Source organism: Giraffa tippelskirchi, chromosome 9, assembly GCF_054371585.1.
Source record: "Giraffa tippelskirchi isolate mGirTip1 chromosome 9, T2T-mGirTip1v1.2.pri, whole genome shotgun sequence".
Lineage (NCBI taxonomy): Eukaryota > Metazoa > Chordata > Mammalia > Artiodactyla > Giraffidae > Giraffa > Giraffa tippelskirchi.
In genome coordinates, this window is record NC_137283.1 from 5,600,644 (window position 1) to 5,625,000 (window position 24,357).

The 24,357-nt window shown below is 44.0% G+C and overlaps 1 protein-coding gene and 1 pseudogene across 3 annotated transcripts in view; both read right to left on the minus strand.

The window, feature by feature from the left end:
- GADL1 (glutamate decarboxylase like 1) overlaps positions 1-24,357 on the minus strand; it is a 647,456-nt gene that overhangs the window by 537,367 nt on the left and 85,732 nt on the right. The window lies entirely within an intron of this gene.
- Positions 18,165-23,190, minus strand: LOC145521015 (annexin A2 pseudogene; annotated as a pseudogene).

The window sequence follows — 24,357 nt, forward strand, 5'->3', positions numbered from 1 at the left end:
ATAATCTGTCCGTCTTAGGTGGTTCTGCATGGCATGGCTCATAGCTTCATTGAGTTACACAAGACTGTGATCTATGCTATCATTTTGACAGCTTTCTGTAATTGTGGTTTTCATTCTGGAGGCTATGAAATTGTAGTTCTTGCTTCTTCTGTCTTTCCACTAACTATCTGTTTTATACATTGTAGTGTATATATGTCAATCCCAATCTTCCATCATCCCACTTCCCCATCACAGAGCACCACACACTATATGCTAAGACAGTGACTTTTAGCCAGGGCTGAGTTTCCTGCCAAGGGATATAATGGTATTGTCTGGACACATGTTTGGTTGTCACAGCTAAGTGGGAGCAGATTTGGGGGGTGGGAGTGAGGAGGAAGTGAGAGGGTGACAGTGGGCTGCTGGCATCTTGAGGGGTGAGGTCAAGGATGCTGCTAAACATCATACAATACCCAGGACCACTCCCCACAAATGGACGTTTGACCTCAAATGTCAGTAGTGTGGAGGTTGAGAAACTCTGATCTGAGACATGTAATCAGAATCAAAAAAAAAAAAAATCCAAAAGAACAAGACCTTTTGGAAGGTGTAAGAGTTTTAGTCCCTTCGTGGATCACAGTCTTGTCATGGCCAAGGGGTTTATGTAACTCAGTGAAGCTATGAGCCTTGCAGGGTCACCCAAGATGGACGGATCAGAGTGGAGAATTCTGACAAGACGTGGTCCAATGGAGGAGGGAATGGCAAACCACTCCAGTATTCTTGGCTCAAGAGCCCCATGAACATGGGGTCACAAAGAGTCGGAAATGACTCAGAGACTGAACAACAACAAAGAGTTTTACAGTTGCCAGTGGGTGAGCATCTTCCCGCCACTGTTCTGGGGCAGATACAAAAGAATAAGGTCAAGTTCAAATTTATAGCATACAAGTTATCTCACCATCTTGTCCCTTTCTCATAATATGTAGTTTTCTCAACCACTGAGACTTTCTCCTACATTGGCCGAAACATTTTTGCGTTAAAGTCAAGGGTGACCTCTTCGAGGCAGATTTCATGTAACAGTTCTAATGGTTCTCATGATGACAACCTTTGTTCTCCTTTCATCATCCTTTAAGGAAAAATAATTACAAAGAGCACTCGAAGAACTTCCAGAAAACTCTACTGTTAATCTTTCCACAGATTAATCATACTACTGGGTTTCCTGGTCAGCGGACAGCACTCTGGCTATTTCTTCAAGAAAATGTCACGTATCGACAAATTCCTACCTTCCCAATTCTGACAAGAAGGAAAGAAATATGGCTTTTCCTAGCCTTCTGAAAGACAGTTCTAACTGGGAGAATCAGGAAAGTTGAAAGCCTTTATCTGTGGTACAATAATCTTTTCAGCCAAACCAGTAAACTCAGTCTCCACCCAAAATAAGTTTGCCTGCCTTTCTCAAAGTGCACAAATACATTTATTCACACCTGCAAACATCCCTCCCCATCTCAACCACACTTAGAGACACACGCAGGCACACACACATACACAGTCCACGTACATTTCCAGTCTTCAAAGTTTTTGAGTCAAACATTCTACAGAGCAGATATATTTTTAGCCTTCCCTAAGTTAAAGGGGCAGCAAGGAACCCAGTTCGATTCAAATTCACTATTGAAAACTTATTTCAAGCCAATTGACTTGGTAACCAAGCCACTGTTACAGTTTAGAGCTCTGCCCTGAAAAGATGAGTGGATGGAATAAACCTCTGATAAGCATCAGCATTGTTCCTTTAGGCAGCCGTTACAATTTGAAGTGTGGAGTCTGTGTTCTTTTAGTTCCTTCAGATTTGCATTTTTCCATCAGAAAACTAAAACCAATGCTTATCAGCTGCACCTTCAGCATATGAGATAGAAGAAACAAAGGCTGCAGATGAAAGCGACCTGGCACCCTGCCACAGATGAACATGACAGTCAATATTCATCCATGGAGACTTCCCCGGTGGTCTAGTGGCTAGGGGACAGGGGTTCAATTCCTGATCCAGGAGGATCCCACATGCCTCGGGGCAACTAAGCCTGCGAGTGGCAACTACTGAAGCCCTCGAGACTAGAACCTGTGCTCTGCAACAAGAGAAGCCACCTTATTGAAAAGCCCACGCACTACAACAAAGAATGGCTCCTGCTCACTGTAACTAGATTCAGCACAGCCAAAATAAATAAACAAAGCCAGCAGCATTAAAAAATATATATATTGACCTATGACTTAGGGCCAAGATCACTTTTTACAAGTGTAGGCACAGAATGGTAAAAAAATGTTAAGAGCAGGAAACAAATCTAAGCTACCTTTTTTCTTTTTTTGGCCTCGCAGCTTGTGGCATCTTAGTTTCCCAACCAGAGATTGAACCCACACCCCACAGCAGTATGGAGTCCTAACTACTGGACTGCCAGGGAATTCCCAAACCTAAGCTACCCTTTGTCAGTTACATATCATGGCTGTTTGCACAGAAAACAACCTCAATCCAAAATGTGACTTAGGTATTAGATAATTAGGATGAGAGGGATGCATTTCCAAAGGTCATCAACTCCAACTATGGAAAGAACAGTGAAACCATTTATAAAGCAGTTACATATGTGCCCTGGAGGATGATGTCAAACTGTCTGATAGAGAGAATCTCATGGAATTCTTACAGCAATTGTGTAAGGTAACTTTTGGTATCCAGACTTTAAAGATGGGAAAATTGATACTAAGAATTAGGATAACTTGGCTCAGAGCTTAAATTCAAACCCCTATCACTCTGACTCTAAAGCCATAAGCCTATTACTATGTCAGGAATCCACAGCAGAAATATCAGTGGGCATGAGGAGTCCAACCTGGTGTTCTGTGATGACCTAGAAGGGTGGGATGGGTTAGGGGGTGGGAGAGAGGTTCAAGAGGGAGGGGATGTATGTGACCTTGTGGCTGATTCACGATGTTGTATGGCAGAAGCCAACACAATATTGGAAAGCAATTATTCGCCAATTAAAAATAATTTTTAAAAAAGAAATCCAGATGAAAAGTATACATTCTGGAGCAGATATGTGTATACTGACATGGATATAACACACGAAAAAGGCATAAGAGCCTGTATTCATAAGGAAGATACTTCCAAATGGAAAGTATTGGAAAGCAATACTTCCAAATGGAAACAACATTAGCAAATACCACCTCTTTTTATTTACATAATTGAATTTTGAATATTAGATTTAATCAAAGTGAATAGAGAGAGGAAATGGTAGATTGCATATGGAATTGATGATGGGCTTCATGTTGTAGAGATAATATAATTGCATAGAAATTGAACTAGTTCCTAATTTTAATGGAATAGGTTTCATCAATGCTCTAGAAATCCAAGTACTATATGAGAGTGACATTTGTGGGAAAAGACGCTTTTAGTGTTACATTTTAGTCACTGATGGCATATATCTACACCAACGTTTTCCAAATTGTACGTCATGGACCTTTCCTCTTAAAACAGACTCCAGGATTCAAACCATTTCAAGAAAGACTAGTTTAACAACACAGGGCGTTTCTTACTCTCCAAGAAAGAGGCAAAGTAGGCTGGGATGACCAAATGTCCTGTCCGTGGGATGCTTGTTTCACTGAACACACAGCAGAGCTTGTTTTCTATAGGGAAAAATTTGGGAAATGTTTGTCTATACGCATTATGGGCGAAGGAAAAAGTTTGGCGGGAGGTGAGAATACGAAAGTTGAAAACATTGCACTGCTCAATAACCTTCACAAATCATTACCTTTCTTTATTCTTTCACCTTCGGGCCTGAGAGGACCTGCATCATCCTCAATAGCCATTAACATGAAATTCCCATTTCCTTCCATCTCTGTAACTTAACTTCCTTGACCTTCATAAGAATGAAAAGCATTCAAACTCAGGACGATTGACCTTGCAATTACACATGGCTTAATGTTTGGTTTTCCCCTCAAATTAAAGTAGCAGGCCATTTCTTCTACCTGATTTCACTTTAACAACTTCCTATTGATCTTTGGGGAGGTCTGAGGAAATCATGGGGAAAGGATTCTGAAGCTCAGATGGCAGAAGGGTAGATTTAAATCTGTTCATCATGATTGTTTGGGGGCAGGTTTTTCTATATACATAATTTTAATTATTTTTTTTATTTTTGGCTGTGTTAGGTCTTTGTTGCTGCATTAACATTTCTCTCGTTGCTGTGCACTGGCTTCTCACTGTGGGGGCTTCTCTTACTACAGAGCACAGGCTCCAGGGTGCGTGGACCTCAGTGGTTGAGGCACATGGGCTCATTGGTTGTGGCTCACGGGCTCGGTTGCCCTGCGGTATGTGGGATCTTCCTAGATCAGGGATCGAACCCCAGTCTCCTGCAATACCAGATGGATTCTTTACCACTGAGCCACCAGGGAAGCCCTGGGGGCATGTTTTATGCATGTGATTTGAGTTCATGGACTGCCCCCCAAAGTGTCCAATAAATAATTTGGGGCAACATAAGGTGGACAGATACAAAATTGCTGAAGAAGTGCGTGCAGAGGTATGGAAAGATAGAATTTTGCCTTCAGATTTCTTTCTTCTCATCATAATCTTGAAAGGATTCTTTATCCTTCATGATGAATGCTGATAATTCTCAGAGAGCAGCTGGGAGTAGTTTTCTGCATTACGCAGGCAAGATATGAGCCTAATTTCAGAGTGGAAGTGTCCATGCAATTGGGAGGTGGCCTATGAAGCTGCAGGAAAGTGCCACTTTCTGGAAATTCAGTCATGTCACCAAGCATGTTGATGCTGATTATGGAAACAAAGACAATGGGTGAGAGAATCTGCACTGATTGTGCACCTACTGGATACTAGGCTCACTATGCCAACTGCCTTTCCAACATTCGAATTTTAATCCATGTCACAAGACTACAAAGTAAATATCACTGACCTCACTTAGACCTAGAGGCAAAACAATGACCTGAGTTACAAAGCTGGGAGTGGCAGATCGCAATTTCTAAATTCTGGAAGTCCACATTCCTCTAATGTAAAACACTGCCTTCAGAGACAGGGGAGGGGGGTTTCACCCTCGGTCTTATTTTATACATGATCAGACAAAGAGTGAATTGGGTAGCCCCATCCTTTTCTCGATGCCGTAAGAACACGATTTGAGAAATAAAACCATTAATTTTCTAAAAAGAAGCAACATGGCAAAAGTCAGCTTCTCTTCAGCCTGGGTACCCAACAAAAGCAGAAGTCAGGGCCTCAATATTTAGCCAAGATCTTTGGTGGGCACATCACATGTTAAGATATTAAGGATTCAGACATGAAATTAAATACTCCCAGCCTCAAATGCTCATAGCACAATGGGACCACACAGGGAAGTCTCCTTTTCCCAGAAAACGCCAGTAGACTTCAATTTGCAGTCATCTAAAGCCAGATGTTTTGTTTTTTTTTTCTTTTTGATTGACAGTAAGCACAAATGTAAAGTATAAAACTTAATAAACTCTTACATATGCTTACCCATGTGTAACCACCACTTCAGTTGAGATGCAGATCCTTTCCAACATCCCAGAAGGCCCCCTCATGCCCCTCCCAATCAGTGCCATTCCCCAAAGCAACCACTGGTCTTATTTCTAGCACCACAGATTCATTTTGCTTATTTCTGAACTTCATATAATGAAGTCACACAATACAAGCTCTTTTGAATCTGGCTGGCTTTACTCAATACTCCATTTGTGAGGGTCCTCCATACTGTTGCATATGGCAGTGGTTTGTTTTTTCCTATCGCTATGTGGTGTGTAAATGTACCACAATTCATTGAACATTTATACTGTGAATGGGCATTTGAGTTATTTCCTATTTGGGCTGTTAAGAGTAAAGATGATATGAACAGCCTTACACATGTTTTTAGTGGAATTGCTTAGGCCATAGGCTAAGCCTGTGTTTAACTTTAGTGCACCTATAGGCGATATTCCAAGAATGTCTGTACAAAGTCACTTTTAACCAGTGTGGACCCCTCTCAACTCTGAAGGAGAGTTCCCATGGCTCCACATCCTCACCAACATTTGGCATGGTTAGTCCTCTTCATTTTAGCCATGCTAATGGGGAAGGAAATGGCAACCACTCCAGTAGTCTTGCCAGGGAAATCCCATGGACAGAGGAGCCTGGTGGGCTATAGTCCATGGGGTCACACAAGAGTTGGACATAACTTAGCGTCCGAACAGCAAAAATAGGGATTAAAGAGTAGCTTTTGTCATTTAAATTTCCATTTCCCAGTGGTCTAATTATGGTAGGCACCTTTGCATAATCTTATTGTTTATTTGGAGTTCCTTTCTTGTGTAGTGCCTGCAGGAGTTTTTGGAAATGAGCTTGATGCAGCTTGTGACGGGCCAACTTTATTTCCAACTGCACGCTGCATAAGATTTACAAAAAGTAGGGCTTCCTTGGTGGTCCAGTGGCTAAGACTCCACACTCCCAATGCAAGGGGCTCAGGTCTGATCTCAGTCAGAGAACTAGATCCTACATACAACAATTAAGAGTTTGCATGCCACATTGAAGATCAAAGATCCCACATGCTACAGTCAGATAAATACATAAATAATTTTTTAAAATCGAATGTCTACAAAAAAAAAAGATTTACTAAAAGACACTTTCTTCTCTCCAGCCCTTCCCCTCTCTCCAGTCCCCCATCCCTTTCTCCTCCACACTTGCTCCCCCTTCCCATCCACCTACCGTGGAGAGCTTGTGTTAGCTAGAGATGGGAAACTGTATTTTAAGCTCAATGAGAAAACCCAATTTCATTTAGAAAACTGAAAGAGATGATGACACTTTGGAAGTGTTCATCTCTGCCTGCTTGTTTTCTGCTCGGTGCCCATCTCACATCTCTATTACAGCTCTGTGATTTACCGTATTTCGGCAGGAAAGAGCCCAGCACACGCTCTATCTCCCAGCATGCTAGAAATACGGCATTACATATATTTAAAAAACCTAAATCACTGTGAGGCCTGCCAAAGATAACCCAGGTATTGATTTAAACATGTCTTTTTGCAACATGCCCCCTGCACACTCCAGGGAACATAAAGTGACATAAATCTTCCAGAAGGGCCACCCATCTTCTCTTCTGCTGTCACCCTGAGCCACAGAACCATTCCTTCCTGGGTGTTCCCAAGAGGTGAAATCAAGGGGCAGTTTGGCTGAGAGAAGAAAGCTCTGGCTGCAGTAGATTGCTGCAGGCCGTCCGCAGACAGTGCTGTCTGATCTCCCTTTAGGCTATTTCTAAAAATAATAAGCCCTGGTTTCTCTTTCATATCACCTTTCTCCCACAATGGAGAGTTCAAAGATGTTCTAGCTTAATTCATTCACTCCCCAGCACCTTCCGAGGTAAGGAAAATTTGCTATCCCAGGTTTTGAGAATGATTCTGGGTCTAGATGTATGTATGTTCCAGGTTCTATAGGAAAAAAAAAAAAAAAAAAAAACACAGATGGAGATTGGCTTCCTAAAATCCATGACATCATTGACCTACAGAGCCAGGAGACTTTAGAGTCCGAAGGAGCATCTAATAGAAACAACTACGTTCAACCTTGCTCAGGGGCCATACTCACCTTCTCTATCGTTCCAGTTTCAGTACATGTGCTGCTGGAGTGAGCACTAAAGGCTACTACTTTTAGATGAAGAAGCTCAGACCCAAGGGACCTGGGGGCTGCCCGAGGTCACACAGGGAAGAGGTTGGAGGTTCCACCCAAGATCATAGTAATGCTTCATGACTGAAAAGGATAAGACCCAGTTTTCTGACTTTCAATCCAATGATCCAAGAGATTAAACATCAACAACTTCAAGAAGAATGAGCCTGAGGAAGAGAAGGTGAACTATTTTCATCCTCAAGATTCCAAAGGAGTGAAACCAAAGTTTAGCTCAATATTTTAGAGGAAATTTGCCTCTGGTGGGGTCAAGAGAATAAGCAGTGGGTTAGAAACCAGATCTGACTGATGCCAAAGTCCTCTCTGAACCACCCTCTCCCTACTGGAAGGTAAATATTTGAAGTGCTTTATAATGTTCTAAGAAAGTACTTGGGAATTTTCTTTAAAAGATGCTAGAAAACTAGACAAGTGGTTTAAGGGTGAAGTGGAACAGAAAACCTTTTTCTTTTCATTCCATACCCTTTTTGCTGTTTGAATACTTGTTAACCATTATGCATTTATTATTGTAATTGTCTAAAAAAAAGAGAAGTGGTTGACATATTTTTAAGGATTTTCCTGAACTATCAAATACCATTTAATTAAACAAAAAGAAAAAAATAAATTATTCTCCTTGCTCAGAATGTGTGCCCCCATTAGAGCATTATTTTATCTTCTTTCTACCCAGAGTCCTCTCACTCCATTTTCTCTGATTATATTTTTCATATATCCTGTGGGTTTGTTACTTGACAATTACAGCTAAAAATATGCTTGCTTCTGCCCACTCCCAATTTGTTATTTTTGTGAGCTCTCACTCCATACAATCTCTCTATTATGAAGACTTTGGGTAGGGCTTTATAGTCCTTGTTAACTCAAGAGACACTTACTGGTCACCTTCTGTATGCCAAGCAGCTGTGACCCTGCCAACCAAGAAGTCTGACCCTTGAGCAAAGTACTACCATGGCATCAGGAGAATACAGAGTTAAGCTAAAATAAGCTAAGCTAAATTAATCAGCTAAGATACGCTTAGAGGACAGAGAAGAAAGGAAAATGAGTCTGCGGAGAGAGGCAGGGAAGGGCAAATAGAAGAAGTGACCTCTGGGACTTTCCTGGTGGCCCAGGGGCTAAGACTCTGTTCTCCCAATGCAGGGGGCCCAGGTTCAATCCCTGGTCAAGGGACTAGATCCCACATGTCACACCTAAAGATCCTGTGTGCTGTAACGAAGACTGAAGATCCCACATGCCAAAACTGAGGCTTGGTACAGCCAAATTAATAAAAATAAATGTTAAAAAAAAAGTGACCTTGGACTTAGGTCTTAAAGGATGCAATGAATTTTCCAGAAATCAAAGAAGAAACAAGTTACTCCAAGTGTGTACAGGGGAAGGAGGTGGAGAAATTGACTCACCAGAATGTTCAAGGGCTGCTCCCTAGGAGGAGAGGAACAAGGCAGCCAGGAATGGGAAAGCAGAGAATGCCAGCCAGGAGGCTGTGGGGGGCAGCATAGAGCATGAAAGCAGAAGCATGAAAAGAGGACAGGCAAGGGGCAGGTGCGGACAGAGAAAGGAGGCGGGGCTGCAGGGTGTATCCATGGGTGGTCTGGATAAATACCAGCACCATCCGCCAAAAGGAAAGTCTGTTACCGGCCCAGGGATGCCCCCTTTGGTGACAAATCCACATAAAGTCACTCAAGGGTGTGATGCACATAAGGGCGGGAGAGGACACTTTGGTGGCACGAGGGCCAGTGATGGGTGACGGGATGTGGGAGCCCCTGGGGTGGTCAGCGTGTCCTGTTGGTTGTCCGAGGCAGGGGTGTTTGTCCTGATTAGGTTGTTTGGTAGTTTCAGTGCTTATGTTTATTGTACAAGGTGAAAGGCGACAGACACCTGAATCAAAGGCGCATCTCCCTTCTCATGGCCTCAGGGTGGGATGTGGGGGGAGGGGAGTTGAGGGCAAGCCTTGGGGGGCTTGGCCACGCCTCAGTCACACGTGCGCACGGTCCTCAGAAAGGCACTGAGGTGGAGAGGGGGGAGGGGGCCATAGAGAGGTCCAGACTCGTGACAGAGGAGGGAGGAGCAAGTGGGGAGCCTAGGGAGGCCCAGGGAAAGTGGGTCTGTCCCAGCCAGCATCACAGTCTCCCAAAGCTCAGGTGACAATGCCAGGACCCTGTGCTCAGGGGCAGGGAAGGAGGGAGATACCATTCTGAGCCACAGGAGGACTCAGCCCCTCCCCTCTCCCCACCTCAGCATGACCCGAGGGCACCTCCTCGACCCAGGGCTGGTCCTCTTTCCAAAACGAAGCAGGTGACTAGAGCCACCCCATCTGATCCTCCTTCGTGCTTGGGACAGGGCGTCCATTCCGGCTCTCTGGCCCAGAACCCTTGAGCCAGATGGCTGGGGGAGGGAAGTACACACAGTCCTCTGTGGGGAGACAGTGGACACCCCCATCCCCCAGAGGCTGACCTAAAGGCACGGCTACATTCAGAACACCCTTCCTGTCCTGCTCAGGATCCCACTTCCCTCCTTGATGCTGACCCTGCGGGGTCAGTACCACAGGGCAGTCAAAAGAGCACTTGCATCTTGGTGTCAGACTGAATGGGATCCGAGAAGAGCAGGGTCTCGCCACTTAGGACTTCCCTCCGCAGCCTCCAGACCACACCCAGTCTCTCTGGTCTTCCCCCGAGCAGTGAGGACACGCCTGGATCCAACGGCTCATTTGTGGACTAAATGAAGTATTCTCTACCTGACTCAGGGTCTGGCACTTACTAGATACTCTGTGTTCATTGTTTTTAGAGTTAGGTAGAATTCACAAGCAACTTTTTAAAAACCCAGAATGAGATAACCTCCAGAAGTGATCAGCAACATCATAGGGCGGGAAAGATGGGGAGGATCCAGAACTGTTATATGGCCTGGTGGAAGAGTGAGGTGGTCCCATGACTCTGGGAAGCTGCTCACCAGAATCTACCAAGGGTAGAACTGGGCACTCCCACCCCTAAGCGTCCATACACCCAACACAACACAGAGTATGCGTCCTGAGATATAAGACAGCCATTGTAGCATCTTTCACAGCAGCCAGAAACTGGAAATTACCCACATACGCCGCATCTGCAGCACAGATACATAAATACACCCACAACGGACTATTACCCAGTTGTGAGATTAAATAGATTCTGATTTGACTCAGCAACATTAATGAACCACCTTAGCCAAGGGTTGAGCTAGAGAAGCACACATACAAAGGGACCATCTCCAGTGTCCACTTACGTGTGTATTTCAAGAAAATAGACAAAACTCACTTGGAGGTTAGGAGTCAGGAAAGTTGTCATTCCTGGGGCTGACACAATGGGTTGGTGATGGGAATGGGCAGGCCAGACATCTCTGGAGTTCTGGAAGGTTCCATTTCTTGATCTGGATGGTGGTTCCTAGGTGGTCTCTGGGTGTGTTCACTTCATGATAATTCAATAAGCTATACACTAGTTGCATGAGTGTGTGTGACTTAAGTTACTTCAACTGTGTCCAACTCTTTGCAACACCGTGAACTGTAGTCCACCAGGCTCCTCTGTCCATGGGATTCTCCAAGCAAGAATACTGGAGTGGGTTGCCATGACCTCCTCCAGGGGATCTTCCTGACCCAGGGATTGAACCTGCCTCTCCTGTGGCTCCTGCATTGCAGGTGGATTCTTTACTGCTGAGCCACCAGGGAAGCCCTATACACTGGTTATATGTATGTTTTTCTAAGGATGTTATATGTCATTTTTTTAAAAGGCTAAAAAGAGAAAAAGTGTAACAACAACAACAAAAAATACAAGCCATTAAATCCTGGTGCACCCCAAGTTATAAACTCCATTACATATAATCAACTGTCCATCTTTTCTCAGAGTCTTCAGAAAGATTATGTCTTAACAGAAATAGCTGGCCATCACTGAGCACTAACTCTGTGTCAGCATGCCTCTCAGGGAGTTACATGCATTCATTTCTTTAATATTCATTGGAAGAACTGATGCTGAAGCTGAAGCTCCAATACTTTGGCCTCCTGGTGCCAAGAGCTGACTTATTGGAAAAGACCCTGATGCTGGGAAAGATGAAGGCAAAAGGAGAATGTGGTGGCAGAAGATGAGATGGTTAGACAGCATCAGCAACTCGGTGGACGTGCATTTGAGCAAACTCCAGGAGATAGTGGAGCAGAGGAGCCTGGCATGCTGCAGTCCATGGGGTTTCAGAGTTGGACACGAGTTAGCAACTGAACAACAATTTATTTAACTCTTGTAACACTTCATGAGTACAGTTCTGGCTGGGGCCAGATGCTCTAGATTCTGGGTGGGGGCCCAGTTTACTCTTGCCACGCAAGCAAAATTATTAACAGCACCTGGCCCCCTCTTTTACTACCCAAAGTGCCTGGGGTTTAAAGGATAAATTGCATATCCAGCCTGCCCATGAAGCAGGTCACATTATTCTCAGCTTTTGTTTGTTTGTTTTAGCAACACACTGATAAGTTTGGTAGTTTTCCCAAGGACACAGAGCTAATAAGTAGTAAAGTCAGAATTGAACCCAGAGTCTGGCTCCTCATCACGAGGATATATTGTCTTTTTGGTTCAAATATCATTTTCCCTGAGATTCAGAAATTTCTTGATATCTACATTTTCTTCTGTTGGTACAGTTTTAACCTATTCTCTGTGGCCAGGGATTTCCTGAAAATAGGAGGAGAGCTGCCCATGTCCCACGGTGAGCCCCACGGCTGGTCCACCTCATATACAAGGGCCTTTCCACATGCCTAAAAAATGAGAGGAACTCATCTTCCTCCATTTAAAAAAATTTTTTTTCATCTTTTTTTAAATGATATGAATATACTTCATTCCATGTTTATATTTTGCCTCGCAAAATATATTTTCCAATGCTTTAGCTGTGTCTGTAAATCTGTTTCCCACTTTTCCATTCATTCATCCGCCAAATTATTCAATGAGCCCTGCTCTGTGTCAGGCAACTGCCAGCCTAACTGGCAACTAAATGGTCATAAACAAGATGAGGGTAGCCTGTGTTCCAAGGGAGCCTGTGGTCCAGTAGGGAAAATGACACTAAAGAAATGATGACACAAACAGTTATTCACTAAAACCACAATAAGGGCAGTGAAGGGTGTTCGGGGGGATTTGACCTGTGGGGTTAAACATCAGCAAAGGCTTCCAGAGGGAATAACATTTGGGTCAAGTCCTAAAGGATAATTATGAGGCCTGGCCTGGGAAAGGAAGCAGGGAAGAGGGTTCCAGGCAAAGGGAACGAATGAGCAGAGACCCTTGAGGATGGAAGGAGTGTGGACTGTTCAAGGAACCCAGGATCAGTCTGAGACCCTGGAAAACCTTTAACATGTACTATTTGACCATTTGCCTTCATCTCCTCTGTTCTCATCTGTTCTTGGGAAAATACAATAAACAGCACATGAAGTGGACAACTGGATAAATACAGCCTATGTAACTGGCACCATCCCTGTATCACAGCACAGAGGAGCATGCCCCCAGGGAGGCAAGAATAACCGGCAGGGGAAGCTGGATCTCACAGCACCTGAGACCAGCAAGTTCTCGCTCAGTGGGAAGCATTTGGACCCATTCAGCAGAGACGCCCAGCCCCGCCTGCCCGCCGTGCTTCAGGTTCTGGCTTTCAAATCACTGAGCATTCCAGCTAAATAAGCAGGGAGGCCACCTGCATTCACCCACATATCCCAAGAGCAAAGAGTATTTTTAGAATGTTTTTGAGGACAGTTTTACAAATGAAAAGCCTACCCCCAAATGCCCTTGGTTCTCTTTTTCAGAAACACATTGCCAAGTGATCCGCAGAGACTCCGTTTGCCGGGAGCCCTGGATCACTGACCCCAGTGGCCTGATTCCCATCTCCCTTTCTGGTCTATCATTGTGCTCGAAGACCATGATTTCCACAAACAATGAGGGTAGAAGCCACTGCAGTTGGGTGATGTGACTGCCCTGACTAGATTCAGCGTCTGTCTCAAGACTTGGGTATCTACTTGTCTTCATATTTGCATCTTTATTTACGAGTCTATGTGCCTACCTTATTCTAAAAATGATTTAAAGAGGCTTATAAGGATAAAGAAAATAGAACAAGATTACAGAAAGAGGACATAAATTCAAACAAAGAGGAAAATAAAAGGAAGAACTAGAGGAGGGCCATAGAAATGATTCAGGAATGAGATTATTACAAAAATGCATTCTTAGAGTTCTGTACAGTTGGTGGTGAGCTTTCTTTTATTTTTCTTCATTTTTTAAAAATGTATCTACTTATTTATTTTTGGCTGCACTGGGTCTTTGATGTAGTGCATGAGTGTTCCATGGCTGTTCACAGGCTTTCTCAAGTCCCAGAGTGGGGTCTACTCTCTAGTTGCGGTGGCTTCTCTGGTTACAGAACACCGGCTTTAGCACAGGCAGTCTTCTGTAGCTGCAGCTCAGGGGCTCTAGAGGGAGGGCTCAGTAGCTGTGGCACACAGTCTTAGTTGCCCCCTAGCATGTGAGATCGTCCCGGGCCAGGGATTGAACCCGTATCCCCTGCATTTGTAGGTGATTTCTTAACTACTGGACCACCAGGGAAGTCCCGGCTCTTGAGTTTTCTAACAGCCAATATTGTTGGAATTTGAGGGCACTAATTAATCAGATCCATCTTTAGAAGGTTCAGAACTAATTAAACAAATAGAGCCGGGAGACAAAGCACTATTTCTGTTTTCATGCTGGAATACCTGGATTGGAGAACTGGACTTGGGTCTGAGGTCCAAATAGCCTTCCCCCTGAAGTATATTGACCAGGGTCCACTGCCCCAGATACAGCTGTGGACAAATGCCAACTTCTCCTCTCCAAGGAGCAGAACCCGCCTGGACCACCCATGACCTGGAGAGGATAAGAACACCCTAGCCCTTGCCCTGAGGGTTGATCCCAAGGGAGCACTGAGACAATGTCAGCAGCAGCCATGACCTGGAGAGGATAAGAACACCCTAGCCCTTGCCCTGAGGGTTGGTCCCAAGGGAGCACTGAGACAATGTCAGCAGCAGCCATGGTCCCAACATCACCAACTGGTTAAATTGTCTTCCATCACAGGAAGGAGGTAATAAAAGGCAGGGAGAAGGATAAAAACAAATTTGCAGCCAGACCTTTTCAATCCCATTCAAGAACACAGCTCTCTGTTGCTTTGACCTCACTAAACATCTGTTTTGCATGGCTTGTCAAATTTCTGTGTGCACACAGATAGCTCAAAGATTTTTGTTAAACTGTGGATTCAGATACTTGGGTCTGGGGTGGGGTTGAGATCCTGTATTTCAACAGCATCCAGGTGATGCCAATGCTGCCGGTCCACATCAAGAGCACCTAGAACCGCGGTCCCTGACCTGGGTCCACATGGAACTCTTCAATTCATGGAGTCTGTGAATTTGGATGATAAAAAATATGTACATCTGTGTTTTTACTATCTTCTAAACTTACCAATCCTGGGACTTCCCTGGTGGTCCGGTGTTTAAGACTCTGAGCTTCCACTGCATTGGGTGTGGGTGGGATCTCTGGTTAGGGAACTAAGAGCCTGCACAACCAAACTAAGATCCTGTGCCTGTGTGGCACAGCCGAAAAAAGATAGAAACCTATCATTCCCCTCTATTACGAACGTAGACAACAACTAGAGCCATTGGAGGAGCACCTGTAATTTTGTCCCAAATAGAAATCTCAGGTCTCTTCAATACCCCTCCGTCACTCCAAATTTCCCTTTATGATCTCTCCAAATACTACTGATGACTGCTTGGGGATTACAGTAGAGATTAGGCCCACCACTCGTTCTTATTGTTTCATATGTTAATAAAGAGCCATGCGCTTTATCATAACACACATGAACACCCTAGGATATTTTTAATATTGCAGTAGCCATATTTCAGTAAAATTGGTTTCCTTTGTAATCCTATGCAATTTTTTTTCATGTGCAATTGGAAGTATTATTCCACAAAACAAACAAGCAAACAAAAAATATTATTCCAGGAAGAAGTTCATAGACATCCCCAGAATTCTAGAGGTACACGGTAATGTAAGAATCCCTGATTTCAGGACTTCCCCAGCAGTTCAGTGGTTATGATTCTGAACTTCCACGGAAGAGGGTGTGGTTTCGATTCCTGGTCAGGGAACTAAGATTCCACATGCCCTGTGGCACAGCCAAAAAAAAAAAAAAAAAAAAAAAATCCCTGATTTGGAAGGAAGGTTCTGCCAGAAGGGGTCTCTACCCAACGGTGCACGCTGTGCACTCAATTGCTCAGTTTTGTGTGACTGTTTGCAACCCCAAGGACTATAGCCTGCGAGGTTCCTCTGCCCATGGGAGCCTCCAGGAAAGAATACTGGAGTGGATAGATAGCTACTCCCTTTCACAGGGGATCTTCCTGACCCAGGGATTGAACCCACATCTCCTGCGTCTTCTGCATTGGCAGGCAGATTCTTTACTGCTGCACCACCTGGGAAGTCCCCTACCCCAATGGTGGTGAGGACATAATCTTAGGATGGATTCTGAGCTGACAGCATGGATCTGAATCCTCCCTCCTAAGAGGTGTAAGATCCCAGGAAAGTGTTTACCCTCCCTGTGCCTTGAGAGCATGTAATTCAAAAAAGGTTGTCAAAGAATTAAAGGAGGGGGGAATGGAATTAACTGGGAGATTGAGATAGACATATATACACTATTGATACTGTGTATAAAATGGGTAACTAATGAGAACCTACTGCATAGCACAGGGAGCTCTACTCAGCGCTCTGTGGTGACCTGAATGGGGAGGAAATCCAAAACGGAGAGGATATAGGTATATGTATAACTGATTCACTTTGCTGTACAGCAGAAAGTAACACAACATTGTAAAGCAACTATATTCTAAAATTTTTTAAAACAAGAATTAAAGAAGTTACTGTTTTCAAGGTGTAGGAACAGTCCCTGGCTGAAAGTGGGTACCTTGCAAGTGTTGGCTAAATAGAGCGTAGGAGTACTATTTTCAGAATCTCAGCTGAACAAGCATCTCTGGAGCACTCACCAAGGAGACAGAGATGGAGACTGCAAACTCCCTGCTCTCACGTAGCCCACGAGTTCAGCAGAGAGGGCAAGCCAGAAAACTGAACACACAGTTCAGCAAGCAGCTCATCTCCAAGCAGAGTTGGAGGGTGTGCTTAACTGACATGCACCCCTCTACCCTCACCTCAACCTCCAGTCCCAGAAGCCCCATTGACCACAGGCTCCCCTCAAAACTCAGTTTAAAAACCACTGTTGGAAGCCATGCATAAGCTGGATTAATCCTGGATGGATCTGTTTTGTTGTTTAACAGCTTTACTGAAATATGAATGAAATACGACAAACTGCACATCAAGTGGACAAATGGATAAGCACACACCTACGCAACTCGCACCACACTCAGAGAATAAATACACCCGTCACACCCAGGGCTGCCTCATCCCTTTGTAGCCCTTCCTCATCCCTCTCTGCCCTTCCCCAGTTACCCAGTCCTCCACCCCCACCCCCATCCCAAGGCAACCGTTGTTTGGCTATTGAAATGATTTACAATGAAATAAAATTAAAAGTCACTTTTTCTGGAGCGCTGGTCATGTGTCAAGTGCTCCGTAGCCACGTGTGGTACCATACTGGATGGGGCCGGTAGAGAGCATTTCTGTCGCCAGAGTGCTCAGCTGGACAGCACCGCTCTGAAGATTAGATCTTTTCCCTTTTAGAGCACTAGATAAAAGTGATCCAGATTTCTTCCCAGGCTCACACTTCTTTTATAAAAGGTTTCTTTTCTAAAGTGTACTTCCTTATTTGTTGCTGCGCTGTGTTGTCCTTGCTGTGTGTGGGCTTTCTCTGGTTATGCGGAGCAGGAGCTACTGTCATTTTGCAGAGCACAGGCTCTAGGTGTGCGGGCTCCAGCTGTTGTGGTGCGTGGGCTTAGCTGCCCTGTGGCATGTGGGATCTTACTCCTGGATCAGGGTTCAAACCCATGTCCCCTGCACTGGCAGGCAGACTATTACCCAGTAGACCACCAGGGAAGTCCCCAGGCTCACATTTTAAAAGATGCATGCATGCTAAGTCCCTTCAGTCATGTCCAACTCTTTGAGACCCCATGGACTGTAGCCTGCCAGGCTCCTCTGTCCATGGGATTCTCCAGGCAAGAATAATACTGGGGTGGGTTGCTGTGTCCTTCTCCAGGGGATCTTCTCAACTCAGGGATAGAACCCAAGTCCCTTATGTCTCCTGCATTGGCAGGAAGGTTCTTTACCACTAGAGCCACCTGGGAAGAACTTTTTAAGGATGTTTACAGCTAAAGATACGTAGGGCTATTGGGAACTTATTTCATGAAATGAATAATCACGGTGGCCCTATGAGGTAGGAACAGTGAATGTGCCCATTCTCTAAATGGGAAAACCAAGGTTAAACGGATGGGACAGCTGGGCCAGCCTCTACAACTTGCCCTTGCCTTTGCTTTATTTCTGAGACAGCACACTTCAGTGGTAAAGAGCACAGACTCAGGAGTCTGCCTGCACAGGATTCAGCCTGGTTCCACCACCAGCTGTGTGATCCTGGGCAAGTCATCAGTTATCTTTGCTTCTGTGTCCTCCTCTGCAAAACAAAAATAAGGATAAAGCTTCCCCCTATGGTTGTTGTGAGGATCGAATGAGTTAAAATATATAATGCCTTCAAGAGGGTGCCTTGCACACAGGAGGGTCTCTATAAGTGTTTCCTATTCTAAACCTTGTTCCTCACTCCCATCCTGAACTCTTTTGTACAGCACACCGGTTTCTCAGAAATAGAAGCACTTACTCTGAATAATTGGCCATTTACTCATCCTGTTATTCCCTCACTTGATGTCCCCATGAAGTTAAAGGATGCCCGAGTCCCCACAAAGCTCAAGGCTCTCTGGGGTCTGCACTGTCATGCATACTGATGAATGAAGTCCCCATGGCTTAAGACTTGATATTTCTGCTCAGACTTCCCCCCAGTGATCCATAAGTCACTTCATTTCCTTTTTAAAGTACACACAAGGTGATTTGAGGAAACAGAAGCACAGAATCATTTTCTCACTTCACTGGCTTTTCGAAAGAGTTAAGTGGTGTTAGGTTCCTAATTTGTACCTATTCTTTTTCTACCTTTTTTTCTTCCCTTTGACTGCCTCACATTCCAGCCAGAGAAAGAACATAGGTGCTTTCTCAAGGAAACTCAAATAACATATTATCACCATAAGGATCCTCATGACAGATTATCATTGCAAGAATCATTAAGTCTCAGTATAGAAGTCCATTAAGGGAAACTTCATTTGGGAAGAATAGACTTAAACAGAAATGCAGATTTTGCAGACAAGAGACTGCCTTTTCTAACAGACAAAACAGAAACACCCATTCACAAGGCTTTTTCTCCTTTAGCAAACAATTCTCATTTCAGTCTCTATTCTCAGCTCCCTGCCTGCATTCAACATTTGACTCCCAAGAAAAGACTTTCACTTCATGAAGATGGAAAAGGGTGGCCCACCTCACTCCTGTCTCCAGCAGTACCAGTGTCCCCAGTACAAATGCCCACTGGTCATGGGACTGAACTAGGAGCACTTCTGGACTCAAAACTCACCATGGACAGTTGACTGCAGCCATGAAATTAAAAGATGCTTACTCCTTGGAAGAAAAGCTATGACAAAACTAGATGGTATATGAAAAAGCAGAGACATCACTTTGCTGACAAAGGTCTGTATAGTCAAAGCTATAGTTTTTCCAGTAGTCATGTATGGATATAGGAGTCGGACCATAAAGAAAGCTGAGCACCAAAGAATTGATGCTTTCAAACTGTGGTGCTGGAGAAGACTCTTGAGAGTCCCTTGGACTGCAAGGAGATCCAACCAGTCCATCCTAAAGGAAATCAGTCCTGGGTGTTCATTGGAAGGACTGATGTTGAAGCTGAAACTCCAATACTTTGGCCACCTGATGAAAAGAGCTGACTCATTTGAAAAGACCCTGATGCTGGGAAAGATTGAGGGCAGGAGAAGGGGGCGACAGAGGATGAGATGGTTGGATGGCATCATTCACTCAATGAACACGAGTTTGAGCAGGATCTGGGAGATGGTGAAGGACAGGGCAGTCCATGGGGTCACAAAGAATCGGACACGACTGAGCAACCGAACAACAACAACTGGACCGCACCAGTATCACCCTGTATGAGGCCATGATCCATGATCAGAAAAAGCCCTAACAGCACACACACACATGCACAAACACACATATGCACACACACAAACATTTCCTCAGCTTACTTTCAGATGATGTCGTTTACATTTTGAAGTGACAAAATTTTTATCCAACCTAAAAGTGTTAAAAATTTCTTCCTAATTACTGAAACCAACATTTTTTAAATGGGTAGAGTTTAGATTAGGAAACCATGGAATCTATCCCATGAGCATGCAGAAGTTCTCCTTGGGTACATATTGATCCTTAGAAACACAATTTTATTTTCTTGGACAATTAAAGGGAGATTATACCACTGGGTCTAAGAAGATGCTATCACTTCTTATCTCCTGGCATCCAGCTGATTGCTATCTTAATTTAAAAAAACTCTAAAGGTCAATGCTTATTTAGTTCCTTGCAATAATCTGTTTCGCCATAATTTTGCTTTTCTATTTAATTCCCTTATCTAGAGCAGCATTTTCCAACTCTAGTTTTGCAGAACCAGAGATCCATGAGGTGTTAATAAGTATCCCTGATGAGAAATAAATGGTTGTATCAGCAAATATATTTGGCAAAAGCTGGGCTGAAAACATAAGCAGGTTTCTTTCATGCAGGACTTCTCAGAGCCTTTAATATGCTAATGGGTAGAGTGAACAGGATTAAAGAGAGCAGTTTGTAATGTGCAGGTAATTTAACAACCACTCCATGCTAGCTTTTATAATTATTAGCTATGACAAATTTGAGGCTTTCTAAACAGACATGTTAAGAGTACCCTTCTTCCACAGAACAGCTCTCTGGATTTATTTTAAGTAAAAATTCAGTTTAAATAAATTTATAAATAAATAAATAAAATCAGTGGGATTTGTCCACTTAAAAAAAAAAAAATATATATATATATATATACAGTTTATTCACATGTGGGACCTAATTAAACTTAAAAGCTTTTGCACAGCAAAGGAAACTATAAGCAAGGTGAAAAGACAACCCTCAGAATGGGAGAAAATAATAGCAAATGAAACAATTGACAAAGAATTAATTTCCAAAATATACAAGCAGCTCCTACAACTCAATACCAGAAAAACAAACAACCCAATCAAAAAGTAGGAAAACGACCTAAACAGACATTTCTCCAATGAAGACGTACAGATGGCTAACAAACACATGAAAAATGCTCAACGTCGCTCATTATTAGAGAAATACAAATCAAAACTACAATGAGATTTCACCTCACACGAGTCAGAAGGGCCATCATCAAAAAGTCTACAAACAATAAATGCTGGAGAGGGTGTGGAGGAACACAACAGCTCTTGCACTGTTGGTAGGAATGTAAATAGATGCAGCCACTATGGAAGACAGTATGGAGATTCCTTAAAAAATTAGGAATAAAACCTCCATATGACCCAGCAATCCCACTCCTAGGCATACACCCTGAGGAAACCAAAACTGAAAGAAACACATGTATCCCATTGTTCATTTCAGCAGTGTTTACAATAGTTAGAACATGGAAGCCACCTAGATGTCCATCGATGGATGAATGGATAAAGAAGCTGTGGTACATATACACAATGGAATATTACTCAGCCGTAAAAAGGAACACATGTGAGTCATTTCTAATGAGGTGGATGAACCTAGAGCTTATTATACAGAGTGAAGTAAGTCAGAAAGAGAAAGATAAATATCATATACTAACGCATATATACAGAATCTAGAAAAATGGTACTGAAGAATTTATTTGCAGGGCAGCAATGGAGAAACAGACATAGAGAACAGACTTACGGACATGGGGAGAGGGGAGGAGAGGGTGAGATGTATGGAGAGAGTAACATGGAAACTTACCATACATAAAACAGATAACCAACAGGAATTTGCCGTATGTCTCAGGAAACTCAAACAGGGGCTCTGTATCAACCTAGAGGGGTGGGATGGGGAAGGAGATGGGAGGGAGGTTCAGAAGGGAAAGGATATATGTGTCCCTGTGGCTGATTCATGTTTGGGTTTGAGAGAAAACAACAAAATTCTGTAAAGCAATTATCCTTCAACTAAAAAATAAATAAATTAAAAAAAAATTCAGTTTACTCAAGAGACAAAGTGTTTCACATCATAGATTTCACTTCCAAATCCTTGGAATGTTCATTTCTTTGGCTATCAAGAGGGACTCGATGGGAAAGTCAGATGATGTGTAGGCAACTAAACTAACAAAACAGTGGGTGGGGTGGGCAGCGCTAATGTCATCCTCCCAAGGATGGGCACAGGGTGCTGTTAGCCCAAGCTGGCTGTGGAGAACTGGTAGCTGGTGCACGGAGCAGCCATCCTGGAAGCTCGGGCTGTTGTGGGGTTCAGTCACCCCACCACATACGTACAGCAGTGCTTTCTGGGAGTCGCCCTTGGTGTCTTGCTGAATGCAGTAGTACAGGGACTTTCCAGACTTGACTCGAAATCAGATCTTATTTTCAAAATGTCCATGTCACTGCAGGGGATTCTAATCTTACCACGAGTGCCCTTGCCATTCATGGAGAAGTACAGTCTGTCAGCAAAATACAGGGGCTTGTTCTGAATGCACTGGACTAGGTTCAGGAAAACATTTTCCAGGTCACCTTTGACCTCCTTCTTGATGCTTTCCAGCATGTCACAAGGGCTGTAGCTCTGATACCTTTCAAATACTTTCAGGAAGTAACACATGCCCCACTCAATCATGATGCTGATACACTTGGGAACATTAGTTTCTTTCCTCTTCACACCAGCATCATGGAGATAGCAGGTGTCCTGGTCAATCAGTTCATAATCAGCAACAGAGCCATTCTCTGCTCTTCAACCCTTTGTGAGGGCAACCATCAGCTTGTGGAAGTCGTCAGATGTGTTGGAAACGATGTCCCTCTCCAGACCGGTCTTGTACATTTCCTTGTAGACTCTGTTGATTTCCTGCAGCTCCTGGTTGGTCCTTGAGCAGATGATCTCGATGAGAGAGTCCTCATCAATCCCCAGTCCCTTCCTGGATGCTTTCGGCTCAGAAGCATCATACAGAGCAGGTGTTTTCAACAGGCCCAAAATCACTGCCTCCAGGTGGCAGAGACAAGGCTGACTTCAGGGCTGATGCAAGTTCCTTCTTGGTCCTTCTCTGGTAGGTGAAGGTGATATCCTGTCTCTGTTCATTGCTGCGGATGGTCAGGATGTTGACAATGGTGACCTCATCCACACCTTTGGTCTTGATGGTTGTCTCAAGGTTCAGAGCATCCCACTCAGCATGAAAGTTGGTGTACACTTTGACTAACCCATGTGCACTTGGAGGTGTGACGTGATCACCCTCCAGGGTGAGCCTGCACAGAATTTCATGAATGGTAGACATTTTGAAAGAAACTGGGCTGGGTGCAATGCACTCGGTGTCCCCGGATGCAGAGCACACTCTCTAGATTTGATGTTCCATGAAGCATACTTTGGGGAAGGTTAACCCAGCTCACTCCCTATTGATGTTTAATAAGTATTTTATTCATGTCTGTGAGCAAAGAATTAAGGTAAAATATAGTGCAGTGTAAAAAAGCACAATTACATGAAAGAACCTTACTCCAGGATTTACAGTCTCCAAACAAAACTAGATCCTGAAAAAAATAAAAACTAGATCCTGTTTGGATAGGAAGTCATTTATTCCACCTCTCTCACCAGAACTAATGATCCTATAGTTTTATATGGTCCCAATGACTTGCTGCTGCTGCTGCTAAATTGCTTCAGTCGTGTCCAACTCTGTGTGACCCCATAGACAGTAGCCCACTAGGCTCCCCCATCCCTGGGATTCTCCAGGCAAGAACACTGGAGTGGGTTGCCATTTCCTTCTCCAAATGACTTTTAAGGAGAAGGCAATGGCACCCCACTCCAGTAGTCTTGCCTGGAATATCCCATGGATGGAGGAGCCTGGTAGGCTGCAGTCTATGGGGTCGCTAGGAGTCAGACATGACTGAGCGACTTTACTTTCACTTTTCCCTTTCATGCACTGGAGAAGGAAATGGCAACCCATTCCAGTATTCTTGCCTGGAGAATCCCATGGACAGAGGAGCCTGGTAGGCTACAGTCCATAGGATTAACATGCACACACGCACACAAAATTTTTAATATGTATTACTTGACCATTTGCCAAGAAAAAAAAAAATGTTCTCTTCTGGTCCAATGGTTCCTAGATGGGCTGGAGGACCTGGTCATCTTGTTCACCAGAGAGATTGGCTTGGTTCAAGGCACAGAACAATGGTAGGCCATGAGGCATGCTAAAAAAATACTAACAACTTACAAAGTTAGAGCCAACATCACTTTTATGATGAGGGGATATGCCACCGCTGCAGCTTCTTTTCTCAGCTGGCAAGGTACAGAAGAGTATTTCTCCCTCAGGGCATACCCTGCACATGGGGAGTCAGGACATGGTGGGCACAGAGATGGGACAGGAAGAGGAGAAAGGTCCCCAAAGGAGAATGCTTGATACATCAGGACCTCAAAGCTGTTTTCATCAACTTCACTGCTGTGGACTGTGAAATTGTGTCCCACCCCCGAAAAACT